The 17,414-nt window shown below is 38.2% G+C and overlaps 1 non-coding gene and 1 pseudogene across 1 annotated transcript; both read right to left on the bottom strand.

Annotated features, from left to right (window-relative positions):
- The window catches only part of LOC141715245 (ruBisCO large subunit-binding protein subunit beta, chloroplastic-like), a 49,236-nt pseudogene that overhangs the window by 26,313 nt on the left and 5,509 nt on the right, over positions 1 to 17,414 (bottom strand).
- On the bottom strand, positions 7,773 to 7,879 carry LOC141715535 (small nucleolar RNA R71). Its single transcript, XR_012572294.1, has one exon. It is a non-coding gene; the product is annotated as a small nucleolar RNA R71 (small nucleolar RNA).

Below are 17,414 nucleotides of genomic sequence, written 5' to 3'. Positions count from 1 at the left end.
AAGCCCTTTCAGATTTATTCTTCTTATTAGAATCATAAGAGTTCTTCCTTACTTGCTTTGGCTTCCGGCATTCTGTGGCAAAGTATCCCAACTCATTACAGTTAAAGCATCGAATGGTGCTCCGATCAACCATCCCTATTTTGTATCCACCACTGCTGGTGTTAGGGGATGAAGATCCACCTTTCTGGAATTTGTTGTAGTTGGACTTGTACTTGAACTTGGGATTCCTCTTGAATCTGACATTGGAGAATCTCTTGACAATCAGTGCCATTGACTCATCTTCCAATTGCTCCAGTTCTTCCAAGGAGTAAAACTCATCTCCTGATTGATTTGTAGTAGGAGGATCAAATTCTGCTACTATCACATTTTCCTCAGCCTTGGAAGACTGTACCATTCTCTCTGACTGTTAAGATTGTTGTTGTTGTTCTTCTTCTTCAGCTACTAGAGCTGTAGACGTGCTGACCACTCTACCTTTCCCGTAGACTTCCTTCTGCTGAATCTGCTCCAACTCATAGGTTTTTAACACACCATAGAGCCGTTCTAAAGAAATCTCATTCAGATCTCTCGCTTCTCTTATGGCAGTGATTCTATGTTCAAGATGAGTTGGCAGTGTTAAAAGGAACTTTTTGTTGACCTCCCTGATTGAATAATATTTTCCATTTATGTTCAGGTTGTTGATCAATGCATAGTACCTCTCAAATACTTCAGTAATTTCTTCTCCTGGATTGGATTTAAAATGTTCATACTCAGAGGTTAGGATCTCTAACTTGTTCTCCCGAACTTCCTTTGTGCCTTCATTAATCACCTCAATAGTTTCCCAGATGTGTTTGGAATTTTTACAGTTCATCACATGTCTGTTCATCAAGGAATCAAGGGAATCAACAAAATTAATTGAAGGCTGGCATCCAAGGAGGCTTCTTCTTTTTCAGCAGGAGAAAAATCCTCAGGATCTTTTACATAGGTTCTAGCTTTGGTAATTACAACATCATTTTCTATAACCTCTGGTTCAATAACCATCGGATTTTTTGGACCCTTCTTTAACACATCCAGATATTTGGGATTTGCAACTTGTAAGAACAAGAGCATCTTCTTCTTCCACATAATATAATTTTCTTTATCAAACAGTGGGATTTTAACGGTTCCAACTTTTTGTGAAGTCATTATGAAATTTTGAATAAATAAAAATTCAAGGAGTGGAAGAATCACAAAAGTCTAGGATCTTGATTTGTTCGTTAATCAGAAGGCTCTGATACCAATTGTTAGGTCCCAATATGTTTGTAGAAGGGGGGTTGAATACAAACTATATCGTTTAATCGAATATAATGCGGAATAAAAAAGTGAAATAAAATTCAAGTTAAATAAAACTATTATTAAACTTGAAAGGTGTTACAACAACGATATCGTTTACAAGGGATTAATCTCAAATAAATTATTCCAAATCTAGAATAAATTCGACATGAACTTTTTCTATTTTTTGAAATAATAAGATCAAATGCTAAAAGCAATTTGAGATTAAGTTCTAGGGATTTAGATCCGCTAGATAGTTACACAAGAACAAGAGAGATTTCTAGTGGTTTAGATTTAACAATAAATACTAGAAATTAATGTCCTGAAATATTGCCGTTGAAGATAATAAGTTCTCTGCTTCTTTTCTTTCTGTGTTCTTGAGTTGGTTGAATATTCAATATGATGTCTTGAATGATCTGCTTCTGTTTACTTAAGTAATCAATCAATCCAATTGAACTGTACTGGCAAGACTATCGGCAAGACAATCCTTTGAGCTGGAGAGACTTTCGGCAAGACAATCATTTGAGGTGGAGAGACTTTCGACAAGACAATCCTTTGAGCTGGAGAGACTTTCGGCAAGATAATTGAATTGTCATACCAGTTCAAATGTTTGTCTTGCTGAATTAATATTGAATATTAATTCAAAATCAATTCTGAAAATACATAATATTAATTCAGAATTAATTAACCAATTAATTCAATTAATCAATAAATTAATCTTTGCAGATATAATTTATTTTCTTAATTAAATTATATGACTTAATTAATTAATAGAGAATTAATACTATTCTTGAACAACAACCACTCTTCTGACAATCTTCTGAAAATCACTGAAAATTATGAATCAATTCCACCACTTCAATGTTGACACTCGATGTACTGTCTGGTTCATGAATGACTAACTTCCGTGACGTTTCTTCATGTCTTGACTTTGATAACATTATTTTCTTCAAATTAAAAACCTATAATTATCTGATACCCTGACAAGATCTCTGACACTTGATTAAAACCACAAGCTTGATTTATATAACTGAGGCTTGATCAATTTCTTGAACTTCTTCCACTGAAGTAATTCCTCAAGTCTGTAGATGAACAATGTTTCTTAATTCTTTGACAGATGTTACTTTGAGAGATCTCTTTGACGATAGAACCACTATTTACTTGTTACATTCTTATTTGAGTTGAGTTAAATCCTCGAATAAACAAATAGGCTATGACATATGCCTTTCACAGCTTTTGAGACATTGAAGAAGAGTTTAATCACGGCACCGGTCATAACTGCACCTGATTGGAAAGAACCTTTTGAGATGATGTGCGATGCAAGTGACTATGCAGTTGGAGCAGTTCTTGGGCAGAGGAAGAACAACATATTTTATGTGGTCTACTACGCTAGTAAGACCCTAAATGGTGCTCAACTGAATTATACTACTACAGAGAAAGAACTTTTGGCTATTGTCTATGGTTTTGAGAAATTTCGATCTTATCTACTTGGGACTAAGGTGACAGTTTTCACTGATCACACTGTAATTCGATATCTAGTCGCAAAGAAGGACTCGAAGCCTAGATTGATTAGATGGGTTGTTTTGCTTTAAGAATTTGAACTAGAGATCAAGGACAGGAAGGGGACTGAAAATCAAGTCGTTGATCATCTCTCGCGTTTAGAGAATCCTAATGCTACTTCATTAGATAAGACATTGATAAATGAATCTTTTCCCGACGAGCAGCTGTTTGGAGTGCAAGAAGAAGAACCGTGGTTCGGAGACATTGTGAACTATCTTGTGAGTAATATCATGCCTCCCGACTTATCTTATGCTCAAAGGAAGAAGTTTCTACATGAAGTGAAGTGGTATATGTGGGATGAGCCGTTTCTTTTTCATCAAGGAGCTGACCAAATCATCAGAAAATATATTCCTTACAGCGAAACGGGGGGATCTTATGATATTGCCACTCAACGGCTTATGGAGGACATTATGGTGGAGAAAAGATAGCCGCTTGTGTTCTTCAAACAGGTTTCTTTTGGCCGACATTGTTTAAAGATGCTCACCAGTTCATTTTGAAATGTGATCGATGTCAACCCACACATTGATGTTTAAGAGGGATGAGATGCCTCTTAATGTGCTTCTCGAGGTTGAGGTCTTCGATGTTTGGGGAATTGACTTCATGGGGACATTTGTCTCATCTTGTAACAATCAGTATATTTTGTTGGCAGTTGATTACGTGTCGAAATGGGTTGAAGTTAAGGCGTTTCCAACGAACGATACGAAAGTGGTGCTTAATTTTCTTCACAAGCAGATATTCACAAGGTTTGGAACTCCAAGAGTCATAATCAGTGATGAGGGGTCGCATTTTTGCAATCGCAAGTTCCCTGCTATGATAAAAAGGTATAATGTGAATCATCGCATTACTACGGCTTATCATTCTCATACAAATGGTCAAGCTGAGATGTCTAACAGAGAGATCAAACACATTTTAGAGAAGGTTGTGTGTCCATCACGGAAAGATTGGTCTTTGAAGCTTGATGAAGTTATTTGGGCTTATTGAACAGCATATAAGACTCCATTGGGAATGTCGTCGTTTCAGTTGGTTTATGGTAAGGGGTGTCATTTGCATGTGGAGCTCGGGCATAAGGCATATTGGGCTTTTAAGAAGTTGAATCTGGACTTGGATGCGGCTGGAAAGAAGAGGATGCTTCAATTGAATGAACTCAACGAGTTTTGACTTCAAGCTTATGAGAACAACAAAATGTATAAGGAGAAAGTCAAGAGGTGGCACGATCGGGGTTTAGTGCTCAAATCATTTGTGTCGGGGCAACAAGTTCTACTGTTCAACTCTCGTCTCCGTCTTTTTCCTAGAAAGTTGAAATCAAGATGGTCAGGGTTGTTTATTGTCAAAACTGTATTTCCACATGGAGCGGTGGAAATTTTTGAGAATGATCCGGGCTAGGCATTCAAAGTAAATGGGCAGAGGTTGAAGCATTACTATGGTGAAACGGCAAACCGCGAGGTGGTTAGTGCCGTTCTATTGTCCGTTTGATCTCGAGATTCTACGTAGAGCTAACGACGTAAAAGAAACGCTTCTTGGGAGGCAACCCAAGTTTGTTGTACATTAGAAAGTAGAGGAAGCAAGAAGAAAGGAGAAAATCACAAAAAAAATCAGAAAAGGAAAAAAAATTCAGGGCCCACTTCAGAAGCTTGGCACGCCCGCGCTGTCCTAGCGCGCGGCCGTGCTGATTTTACAGAAACATGGCGCGCCCGCGCTGTTACAGCGCGCGGCCGCGCCGATTTGGCAGAAGTAGCGCGCGCCCGCGCTGGGTCCCGACTCAGAAAAAAATAAAAGGCAGTTAAAGGGGAAAAAATTGGAATTTTGTTCCAAAATCAATTCCCAGCCGAATTTTACTCCACCACATCCCATAATTCCCTCTCCAAATCAAACCCATTACTCCCATTATTCCCATAATCAAATCTCACTTCTATTCCATATATAATTCTCTTTTCACCACCTATATATACATACACCTCGTACACAACTCCTTCATCAATTCACAAATTATCAAACATAAATCCTCTCTCAAACACAAATCTTATTCTCTCTTCTCACTTCCAATGGCACCCAAGAGACAAAGAACACAAGTCGATAGCAGCACCACCGATTCATCAAGTGTGGGTGGTGTAAGGCCAAGGTTCTTTACTCCCGAGCCTGAAGCGGAATATACTAGGTTTCTTTCGAAGCCAATCATCAAGGAGCGAGATTTTCTGCCATCAGGGAAGGATAGTCAGCTGTTGGAGATGATTCTTGAGATGAGCTGGGTTCCTATTTGCGAGGCACCCGATGTTGTGCCCATGAGTGTTGTTCACGAGTTCTATGCGAACGCCAAGGCCGAGAAGAATGGCTTCACGGTGGTTCGAGGGAGGACGGTGGAGTATAGTGCAGAGGCTATCAGGACTGTGATTGAGCAGCCCGCAAGGAAGGTGGGGCAGGACACCTGGAACGATAAGACTCCAGAGGACTTTGATCTGGATCTTATTTTTGCTACTCTATGCCAGCCCGATACTCAATGGAAGATCAAGATGGACATGACCGAGTATTTTACGATCTCGACTTCCAGAATGAACAGGTTTGCCCATGCATGGAACACTTTTATATGTGCTAACATCATGCCATCTTCGCATGTGCATGAGATTACTGTGGAGCATGCACGGTTGTTATGGGGCATTCTTCAGGGCGATTATAAAGATTTGGGGATGGTGATTTATCAGGGGATTCTGAAGTTCTTGAGGGGGAGTACTACGGGGTATATTCCATATGCGTCCATGGTGACGAAGCTGTGCGTGGCAGTTGGTGTTCATTGGCCCGCACACGAGCAGTTGCAGATCCCGAGTGCTCATATTGACAGCACTACTTTGGCTACAATGCAAGAAAGGGATGGAGGCAAGCCCGATCTGAAGGGGCTTGGTTATACTTTTGACTACCTACCTGGTGGGAGGCCAACTGTTGGAGCCACTCAGGCGAGCAGGACTGCATAGAGATCTCAGCTAGGAGATGAGGCAGGGTCATCGCAGCAGTGATAAGTGAATTTTATATCCACTTGGAACGCTTCATTACAAGCTTAAGTTGGTGTTTTGGACTCAAGTTGTTGGTATTTTTTATGTGTTTTTGTGTTATTGCATTTCAGGCATCAGCTAAAGGAAAAAAGAAGTTTTTTAAAGAATTATCCTAAAAAAAGATCATAATTGGAAGCCTAGGCTATTCTCAAGTTTTATAGAATCTCGTTAGCTTCGCGTGGGCAGTTCAATCGCCTAATTCTGACGAGCATAACTCAAGATATGGCCAAAAGAAGATTTGTCAGAAAAATTCCAGAATGTCAGCGCGGCCGCGCCCGAAGGCCGCACGGTCGCGCCCGGTTTCTGCCTCAGAATCCTGATTTTAGTCGAAATTGAAGATTTTGAGAATCCTGGTCATCCCGGAGCCTATATATACCCATAAAAAGACATTTTTAACAACAAGGAGGCCTGGGAGAGCAATAAGAAGACCTAGAGAGCACGAGAAGGCTACAAAGAAGAAGACTTTTGTTTTCTTCAATATAGTTGATACTTGGATGCTCGTTTTTGATTTGTTCTTGAACCCTAGTACTCTTATATTGTTTATTATCATGCTTTCATTGGAACCCATGGTGACGATGAGTTCGGTTATGAACTAATCATTATCGTGGGGTTCTAACGGATTTACTTATGGATTTCTATAGTTAATTTGTTTCAATATCTTGGTGTGTGGTGATTGATTGATATCCTAGTATTGGTTGTGCTTATTCGTCTTATGTGCGTAGCTAACATATAAGATAGCATGTTAATCTCTATTGAAGCGAAAGTGAATATAGAGATTTAGAACTTGCCATGCTAGCATAGGTTTATGTGTTATTGTTATACATGATTCGTAGGTAATTTTACCCATCTTACTTTCCCTATATAATCAAGATAGATAACTTGCGCATTAAACATTTATGTTGTCAAATTATATAGACATATAGGGTCTCAACATAATTGGTGTCTATTCAGCTTCTATCTCTTTTGTGGATGTCTGGTAGTAGGGTATTCGTACAACGAAAATTGGCATTTACTAGTTTCGTGTCATCTGATTAGTTGTTATCACCATCACATGTTAAGGTTAAGAACAAAGACTTTGAATGAAGTAGTAATGAAGTTAGAATCACATATTTATCTCATATAAGTAATTTAACCTTAATTCTCTTAGTTAATGCTATTTAGTATAATCTCTTAGTTTAATCAAAACCCAAATTGTTATTTGTCTTAGTATTGAACGATAGTTATACATTGTTGCATAGGTGCATAAATTGAACTTAACCTAAACCAGTCTCTGTGGGAACGAATCTGATTTATATCTTATACTACTTGAGAACGCGTATACTTGCGTGAATTTTAGCGCGTGTTTTCGCCCTAACAAGTTTTTGGCGCCGCTGCCGGGGACTCGGTATTGTTAATTGTTTAGTTTATGTACTTGTCATCAGTGGTCGTTAAAGTTCACTGACTCAGACTCTTTTACTTTCACGGTTTACTTGTTATGTCTCAGGTACTCATTACAATGGGAGATTCAGCAGCACGAACGAAAGCCTTGATGGATTTTTCTCAACCCAAGATCAGTGACATTCAATCTAGCATTGTCAGGCCAGCTATAACAGCTAATACCTTTGAGATTAAGCCTGGCATAATTCAATGGTGCAGAATTTAATCCAGTTTGGGGGTTCTCCAACAGAAGATCCCAATATGCACATTAGGGATTTCATTGAGATTTGCAACACCTTTAAGTTCAATGGTATTTCTGAGGATGCTGTGAAGCTGAGACTCTTCCCATTCTCTCTGAGGGACAAGGCTAAGAGTTGGTTACACTCTCTACCAGCTGGTTCAATTACTACTTGGGAGGATCTTGCTCAGAAATTTCTTACTAAATTCTTCCCTATGGCGAAGGCAGCTGCAATGAGGAATGCTCTTACTCAATTTATGCAGAAATCGGGAGAATCTCTATGTGAAGCTTGGGAGCACTACAAGGAGATGCTTAAAAAGTGTCATCATCATGGAATGCCTGACTGGATGCTGATCAATTGCCTTTATAATGGTTTGGGAGCACAGTCAAGTCCCATGCTCGATGCAGCATCGGGTGGAGCATTATGGGCAAAGAGCTATGAGGAAGCTTATGAGCTAATTGAACTAATGGCTGCCAATGAATATCAGTATCCAATCCAGAGATTGCCACAGGGCAAGGTAGCAGGAGTTCTTGAAGTGGATACAGCTATGGCTATCACTGCTCAACTAAAGGCGTTGTCTATGAAGATCGATTCTCTGGCTAACTATGGTGTTAATCGGATAACCAGAGTTTGTGAGTTGTGTGCAGGTTCGCATGAGATGGAGCAATGCGCTATATCTAGTGAATCAGCTCAGTTTGTGAGCAACTTTCAGAGATCGCAGCAACCAGTTCCAGACACTTATCATCCTGACAACCGGAATCATGCTAACTTCAGCTGGAGCAACAATCAAAATATGGTACAGCAGCCTTATCAGCAGTTTGGATCCAATCAATTCAATCCTCCTGGGTTTCAGCAATAATTTGTACCAAGACAACTCCAACTTCAACAACAAACTCATGATGCAGGTCAATTTTCGAACAAAAAATCTGAATTGGAGGAGTTGAGGCTTATGTGTAAAAACTAGGATCTTATATGCCAAAGCCATGCTATTTCTATCAAGACTCTGATGAACTAAATAGGGCAAATTGCTAACGCCTTATTAAATCGACCGCCAGGAACGCTTCCTAGTGATACAGAAGCCAATCCAGGCAAGAGCAATCCAGGCAAGAGGGAAGTTGAAGAACAGGTGAACGCCATCACCCTGAGGTCTGGAAAGGTCGCAAGCCCCCAAATTCAGCAAAATGAAGAGCCTGAAAAATCTCAAGTTTCAGAAAATGCAGTTGTGGCTGAAGAAGAAGTGTAGAAGGAAGCAGAAGTGGAATCAAGGAAGAAAACTGTGGAACACACTCCTCCTGAGGGTAATATAGGGGAGAAATAAGTCTATCCTCCACCTCCTTTTCCTAAGAGGCTGCAGAAAAAGAAGTTGGATAAGCAATTTGCTAAGTTTTCGGAGGTGTTCAAGAAACTTCATATTAACATACCTTTTGCTGAAACTCTTGAACAGATGCCTAGATATGCGAGGTTTATGAAAGGTATTCTCTCTCTGAAAGTGAAGCTCGATGACTTAGAGACCGTTGCTCTAACGGAGGAATGCAGTGTTGTGCTGCAATATAAGCTACCTCCGAAGCTTAAAGATCCTGGAAGCTTCACTATTTCTTGAACCATCGGAAACTTGTCGTTTGACAAGTGTTTATGTGATTTGGGAGCTAGCATCAATCTGATGCCCTTGTCTATCTTCAAGAATCTTGGTCTACCTGATCCGAAGCCGACATATATGTCCTTACAGTTGGTCGATCGTTTTATTACATATCCACGAGGTGTAGTGGAGGATGTCTTAGTCAAGGTGGACAAACTCATCTTCCCTGCTGATTTTATCATTCTAGACTTTGAGGAGGATAAGAAGATTCCCATCATCTTGGGAAGACCATTCTTAGCTACCGGCCGAACTATGATCGATGTTTAAAAAGGAGAGCTTACGATGAAAGTTCACGATCAAAAGGTCACTTTTAATGTGTTCAAGGCAATAAAGTTACCCACATCTAAAGAGGAGTGCTTTAAAGTAGAGTGGGTCGACTCTGTCGTGATTACGGAGCTTGAGCAATTTCCAAAGTCAGATACCTTAGAGAGATCCTTAATAGGGGAATCAGTTATTGAAGATGAAGAAGGAGCAGAGCAGCTAGAGGTTTTGAATGCACCTCCGTGGAAAAGAAAGTTGGATATGCCATTCGATTCTCTTGGGTTAGCAGAGCTAAAAATTTCTCAGGAATGTCTCGAGCCATCTACTGAAGAAGCTTCCACTCTTGAGCTTCACCCACTACCAGATCACTTGAGTTATGCATTCTTAGGTGCACCACATGATAAGGGCTTGGGATATATTTTTGATGATGTAGAGGGTAGCCGAACGAATCCTTCAGTGCCTACAAAGGGTTCTTCTCATGTGCAGCAGGTAGTTGATAGGACTGGTGTTGGTGATGAGCAGTACAGGCGAGTGACTAGGCGTATGAAGGCCATGCACGACATTCACCGTCATTTTGCTGCAGATTTGACACATGCTCTCGGTACTGTTTCTCGAGACACTGGTGTCGAGGTTGATTGGCCACCTGATCCTCCACCCGAAGAGGGTGATCCTTCTGCTAACTAGGTATGCCTGATATCCTTATTATTACCTTCAACGAGGACATTGAAAATTTTAAGTTTAGGGGTGATAATATAAGGAATAGTTTGTGTGTGTCCATATAGATTCATGTTGCATGTTTAGTTGTAGTTCATTCATATTTTTGGCATGATTGTTTATATAGGACATATTTGTTTGTGTTATTATGTGAGCCCATGTAGTTGCATTTGCATGCATATAACATGATCCCTTAAGTTGAGCTATTTCTGATTGATTAGTTGATGTTGATTTGAGTGTAGTGATGACGAATAGAGGGATGTTTAAGTCCTAATGAATTGATTTGCATGCCCAGGAAAAAAAATCACAAGTCTTATCAGTTTGCTTTTGAGTTAGATCATGATCATATTTGCTTAATTGTTAAGAATTAATCACCTGTTTATATCTAGAATTTGTGGTATTCTCATAATGACGTAAAAATACTGATTTTTATCTGGAGAAAAACTTGGATTTCATTGCTAGATGTTGTAAGGCTAGGCGTCAAATGGCTAGTAGTCGGCTCATATTTTTATGAGTAGTCTAGGGTTGAATGAGATGGAGCGAAACGCACTCATTCAGAAATTGTTGAAAAAAATGAAAAAAAAGAGAAAAAAGAAAAAGATAAGAAAAAGATAAGAAAAAAAGTATGAGTTTATGCATAATTGATCAAGAGTGAGCTCTTTAATACTCGAGTTATTAAGTTCTTAGGGGACTTTGTGCCTAGTGACCTAAGGCTTTTTATAGTCTAGGATCTGATAACCTAACACTCGCTACATGGGTATTATTATATAAGTCTTTTGGGACCTCATTCATTGCACGGTCAAGTAAGCATCTTTGTTATGTGTTCAATAATAGCATGAATCCTTGTATAACTGTAGTAGAAAGGAGGAGTTGTGAGGCGTTTAACATCTTTTCTATTTATAAACTTGTGATTATTTTGATGAAAGATAAGTTATGGTTATTGATCTAGTTTCGAGAGTATATCTGTTAAGCATCCACACACGCACGTTTCTGGTTTGTGAGTTGGTTTGTGGGGTTTATTCGAACTCTTTTAAAAGTCATTGCATTCTTAGAGGCATCGGTTTATTTATTTGGTTATGGTTATTCTGAGGAGATCGATTGCATTATTATTTAGTTGCATTCACGTAGTTGCATTCATGCATTAGGTTTGTTTTGTAGTTTTGAGTCTGTTTATGCTTGAGGACAAGCATCGATTCAAGTTTGGGGGTGTGATAAGTGGATTTTATATCTACTTGGAACGCCTCATTACAAGCTTAAATTGGTGTTTTGGACTCAAGTTGTTCGTATTTTTGATGTGTTTTTGTGTTATTGCATTTCAGGCATCAGTTTAAGGAAGAAAGAAGCTTTTCGAAGAATTATCCTGCAAAAAAAATCATAATTGGAAGCCTATGCCATTCTCAAGTTGTAGGTAATCTTGTTAACTTCGCGTGGGCAGTTGAATCTCCTAATTCTGACGAGCAGAACTCAAGATATGGCCAAAAGAAGATTTGTCAGAAAAATTCCAGAATGTCAGCTTGGCCGCGCCCGAAGGCCGCACGGCCGCGCCCGATTTCTGCCTCAGAATCCTGATTTTAGTCGAAATTGAAGATTTTGAGAATCCTGGTCATCCCGGACCCTATATATACCCATAAAAAGACGTTTTTAACAATAAGGAGGCCTGGGAGAGCAATAAGAAGACCTAGAGAGCACGAGAAGGCTACAGAGAAGAAGACTTTTGTTTTCTTCAATATAGTTGATACTTGGATGCTCACTTTCGATTTGTTCTTAAACCCTAGTACTCTTATATTGTTTATTATCATGCTTTCATTGGAACCCATGGTGACAATGAGTTCGGTTATGAACTAATCGTTATCGTGGGGTTCTAATGGATTTACTTATGGATTTCTATAGTTAATTTGTTTCAATATCTTGGTGTGTGGTGATTGATTGATATCCTAGTATTGGTTGTGCTTATTTGTCTTATGTGCGTAGCTAACATATAAGATAGCGTGTTAATTTCTATTGAAGCGAAAGTGAATATAGAGATTTATAACTTGTCATGCTAGCATAGGTTCATGTGTTATTGTTATGCATGATTCGTAGGTAATTTTACCCATCTTACTTTCCCTATGTAATCAAGATAGATAACTTGCGCATTAAACCTTTATGTTGTCAAATTCTATAGACATATAGCGCATAATTGGTGTATATCCAGCTTCTATCTCTTTTGTGGATGTCTGGTAGTAGGGTATTCGTACAACGAAAGTTGGCGTTTACTAGTTTCATGTTATCTGATTAGTTGTCATCACCATCACATGCTAATGTTAAGAATAAAGACTTTGAATAAAGTAGTAATGAAGTTAGAATCCCATGTTTGTCTCATATAAGTAATTTAACCTTAATTCTCTTAGTTAATGCTATTTAGTATAATCTCTTAGTTTAATCAAAACCCAAATTGTTATTTGTTTTAGCATTAAACGATAGCCATACATTGTTGCATATGTGCATAAATTGAACTTAACCTAAACCAGTCTCTGTGGGAACGAATCTGATTTATATCTTATACTACTTGCGAACGCGTATACTTGCGTGAATTTTAGCGCGTGTTTTCGCCCTAACAAGCAGGCGCATGAGGTTGAGGAAGGAGCTGATATGTGAGCTGGCATGAGTTCGACGCAGTACAGGCATCTGGCACGGAGGATGGATGTGATGGATGACATCCACAGCAGGCGCACGTGATCTCACCCAGGCACTTGGGACAGCTTTTAGAGCCACCGGAGTTGATATCCAGTGGCCATTTTTTGGTGAGGATTCCGTGTATCCACCTCCGGACACACCCGACACTCCACCCGCTTAGGGTGAGGATTCTGATTCTGATTAGGTATGCCCGATTCCTTACTATTACCTTCACTGAGGACAGTGAATATTTTAAGTCAGAAACTTCCTTTGTGCTGTGGCCATGGAAAAAGGCCCCAAAATATCCATTCCCCACATAGCAAAAGGAATGGGCGAGTTGATAGAGGTTAGCATCTCGGGGGGTTGTCTAACAACAGGTGCATGCTTCTGACAGCGGTCACATTTCTTCACATATTCTTTGGCATCAGCCATCATTTATGGCCAAAAAAAACCTAAACGAGTTATCTTATGAACCAAAGCCCTGCCCCCCAAGTGTTGTCCACAAATGCCTTCATGCACTTCTTCAAGAGCCAAGCGTGCCTCATCGGGCCTGAGACACCTCAAGTAGGGAACCATGAAAGATCTTTTGTAAAGAATCCCATCTATCAAATAGTACTTTAGTGCTCGAACAGTTAGCTTCCGTGCCTCAGTTGCATCACTTGGTAACCAACCGGTTTGAATTTGAGCCTTGATAGGATCAATCCATGACGTCCCCAGACCTATGGGAGCCACAAGCTTAACATCTATGCTTCGTGTCTTCAAAACACGGAAGTACACACTTCTTGAACTTTCTTCAATCTCAGATGAAGCAAACTTTGATAGCGCATCTGCCTTAGCATTTTCTTCCCTTGGAATCTCAGATAAAAATATTGAGGTCTGTTTGAATTTTTTATTTGCGCTCTGAACTTTGTTACTAATTTTTTTAAAAGAAGATACAACATAATTCAGATCCCGCCGCTTATATATTCTAGACTATTTATGTTACGTATGATTTTGTATGCTACTGGCTAGGTTTGCTGATTCTGGATTTGGATTTGATATTTGACATCTTGTTATGGTGTATTTGTTAGTTGGCTTAGTTGTGAAATTAAGCCAGGTGTTAAAATTTTGTAGGAAATTATGCTTTTGTGCTATCGTTTTGCTCATCTTGTGTTATAAGATGATAATTTATTATCGATAAAAATAATGGAGCTATCTTTTGTTAAATATTTAGAGGTTTACAAAAGTAAAAATAGAATAATAAATTTATTTGGATTCAGTTGGTAACAATAAAGTGTTATTACAAAGATTAATAATTATCAACGGATAATTGGTTGTTAAAAGGGTTAGCCAGTGATACTAATTTTAACAAATAATTTATAGCAAATTGTTATCAATTTAACAATAAATAATATGTTAGCAAAGAGTCGCTAAATTTAATTACAAATATTTCTTTAAGTTACTAAATTTATCAACATCACTTGTATACCGTTACTAAAGATAGCAACGAAATATTCTATATTCTGTTAGCAAGTTAGTTGGTTAAAAGTCAAGAATTCTGTTATCAAGCGGTTGTTATTTTACTATCAAATTACTAATTTCGATTGGCACTAATTTTCTAACGACATTAACTCCAATCAGTTCGGTTATCATTTCGTTAATAAACGGTTTAAAACCAGCGAATTTCTTTAACGTGCTAACAAAATTTCTGTTGTTAGATGTGATTTTATTGTAGTGTCAAACAAGATTGTTGAGAGCATGAAATGTACAAGTTTCCCAACAGCTCAACCCTGGACATTTTTAACTTAACCAATTCAATGGCCCTAGCTCGCTTGCTTAGCAAGTTGAGCCAAAAAAGTTGACGAGGTCAGTGTATAATCAGAGCTACAAAGCATAGAGTTCATTTATTTTGTGATATCTCCCTTCTCAGTTTTCATAAACATTTTCGGGGCCAATCCTTTTCCTTTCCATGCAATCCTTTTCGTCGCTCGAAATATCCCAATTTTTTATAAGAACATGGAGTTTGTCCAATATTGCCATAATAGTATCATCATATAGATTATTAACGGAATCATCATATCACTCATATAACATAACTGTTATCATGGCAGACTCATATAACATAACTGTTATCATGGCAGACTCATCACACATGCATACTTGTAAAAATACAGTAAACACGTAACCAAATCAGCCCCTTATACACGTAGCTCTGATGCCATTGATGGGTTCCAATGCATAAAACGCAGCGGATAAACGTAAATAAAATAAAAATTTCGAAACCCAAAAACAGGATCCATGTATAATTGTGGGCAGATTATGAAGATAACGAATCATAACTTTCAAGAGCTTGACTTTCACGAACTCAACGGAGATCCTAGCTATCACGCTTTGTGTCTACCTCTCGGAGAAACACCTCTATGGTATCCACAAGAGCACCTCCAAGAACGTCTCACGAACTTGACTACGGAATGGATGTACTAGCCTCCTTATTGACGATCTGAATTGCCTCTGACTCTCTTTGTTGTTAGGTTTTTTTTTCCAAAACATTACCTCTCTCTTAACCTATCATTATCTATATATAATGACTGATTAAAAGGCCCATAACAGCAAAGCCCAACCCTAGTAGGTATAGGATTAAATAATAAAGACGAATTTCTATTATTTAATTAATAACTAAGTCATACTTAATTATTATGGGCAAAAACATTCCCTTTAATTCGAATTTATATTATCTCAATTAAGTCTTACTTAATTATAATAAAATTCAAATAATCATCAATTAATTTAAATCCACAATTTAAATTAACTATTTCATTAAGTGCTCTATTTGTGTGAACCTATAGGCTATTATTTAATTGGAAATAATTTTATTCTCTAATAAAATTATAAACAAGGAGCGGTATCTAGTTTTACATCATTGTTACCCAATTAAATAATAATTAAATCGTGATTAGATAAAACCTTTCGTGATTAATGTTTTTTTCGTGTAATATAATCCCTTTAACCATACATATTATATATTAAAATCGAGGCATGTATTTAGTCATCCTCTTCAAAATTTAATCTGGGTTTACTTGATCCATGAGTAGACTATCAAGACAAATCATTATTTGAGCATGGCCATGCTTTTTATAATCTCACTCAATCAAGAGGTCAATAATATTTCTCCTAATTATAGGAGGGTTAAATCCTTTATCTATCATTCATATTTCTCATATGACTTATGATATACCCGATGTCCACTTTTATCATCACCCGATCAAAAGTAACTTTTAATGTAGTCAAAGTATATTAATCCTCGTATAGAAATATAATGATTTCAAGTCAAAGGATCGTTACACCATTATCACTGTGAGTCTTTCTTATGACTTTATTAAACATGAAGAATCTTATTGTGGGTCTGTCCAGTACCATGTTCTCTCACATGTACCTATGTATTGACTTTAGTATCCCCATACTTATAACCAATGAGATGTGGTTATCTCGTCAAACAACATACTAGTCTATCTATGTATAATTATTGTCCTATATAATAATACTCGACTGGGGACCTTTAAGAATATGATATATTATATAATCTCAAGTTCAAGTCATGTACTTAAACTATACAATGTGTATCATGATTCTAAGGACATTTATTATGCAAACAAAATATCGCAGTAATTAAGGTCATAATAAATACATTTATGGAATGATCAACTGACATAAAGATTTAAAAGAATAATGTATTGCCTCTAGGGCACCTACACTAACAATCTCCCACTTGCACTAGAGTCAATCACTCATATATCTAATACCCATGGAACTAGTGTGACCATCGTGCTTCTGCTGCGACAAGCCTTTGGTCAGTGGGTCTGCAATGTTATCATTTGTGTGCACTTTACATATGTGTATATCACCCCTTTCATTAATCTCTCGAATAAGGTGAAATCTCCTGAGTATATGTTTGGCCCGGGAGTGTGATCTAGGTTCTTTAGCCTGTGCAATGGCTCCATTATTATCGCAGTATAGATCAATGGAATCTGCGATAGATGGAACCACTCCCAAATTAGAAATGAACTTTCGAATCCAAACGGCCTCCTTAGCTGCTTCACAAGCTGCAATGTACTCAGCCTCCATTGTAGAATCAGCTACTGTTTCTTGCTTTGAACTCTTCCAGCTTACAGCACCTCCGTTTAGACAAAACACAAAACCAGACTGCGATACAGTATCATCTCTGTATGTTTGGAAACTTGCATCGGTGTAACCTTTTACAACGAGTTTCTCTTCTCCTTCATACACCAAGAATGAATCTTTAGTTCTTTTCAGGTACTTAAGAATATTCTTGACTGTCGTCCAGTGACCTTCACCCGGATTAGACCGGTATCTGCTCGTCATGCTCAAAGCATACGAGACATCTGGGCGAGTACATACCATTGCATGCATGATAGATCCAATTGCTGAAGCATATGGAACTTTATTCATGTGGTCCTTCTCATCCAATGATTTCGGACACTGGTCCTTAGAGATCGTTATCCCTTGAGACACGGGGACATATCCCCTTTTTGCATTTTGCATTCCAAAACGATGCAAAACCTTATCAATGTATGTGCTCTGACTTAGACCGATCATCCTTCTAGATCT

Source organism: Apium graveolens, chromosome 3, assembly GCF_009905375.1.
Source record: "Apium graveolens cultivar Ventura chromosome 3, ASM990537v1, whole genome shotgun sequence".
Taxonomy (NCBI): domain Eukaryota; kingdom Viridiplantae; phylum Streptophyta; class Magnoliopsida; order Apiales; family Apiaceae; genus Apium; species Apium graveolens.
Note: the sequence above shows the minus strand (reverse complement) of the source record. Positions and strands in the feature narration are given on the sequence as shown.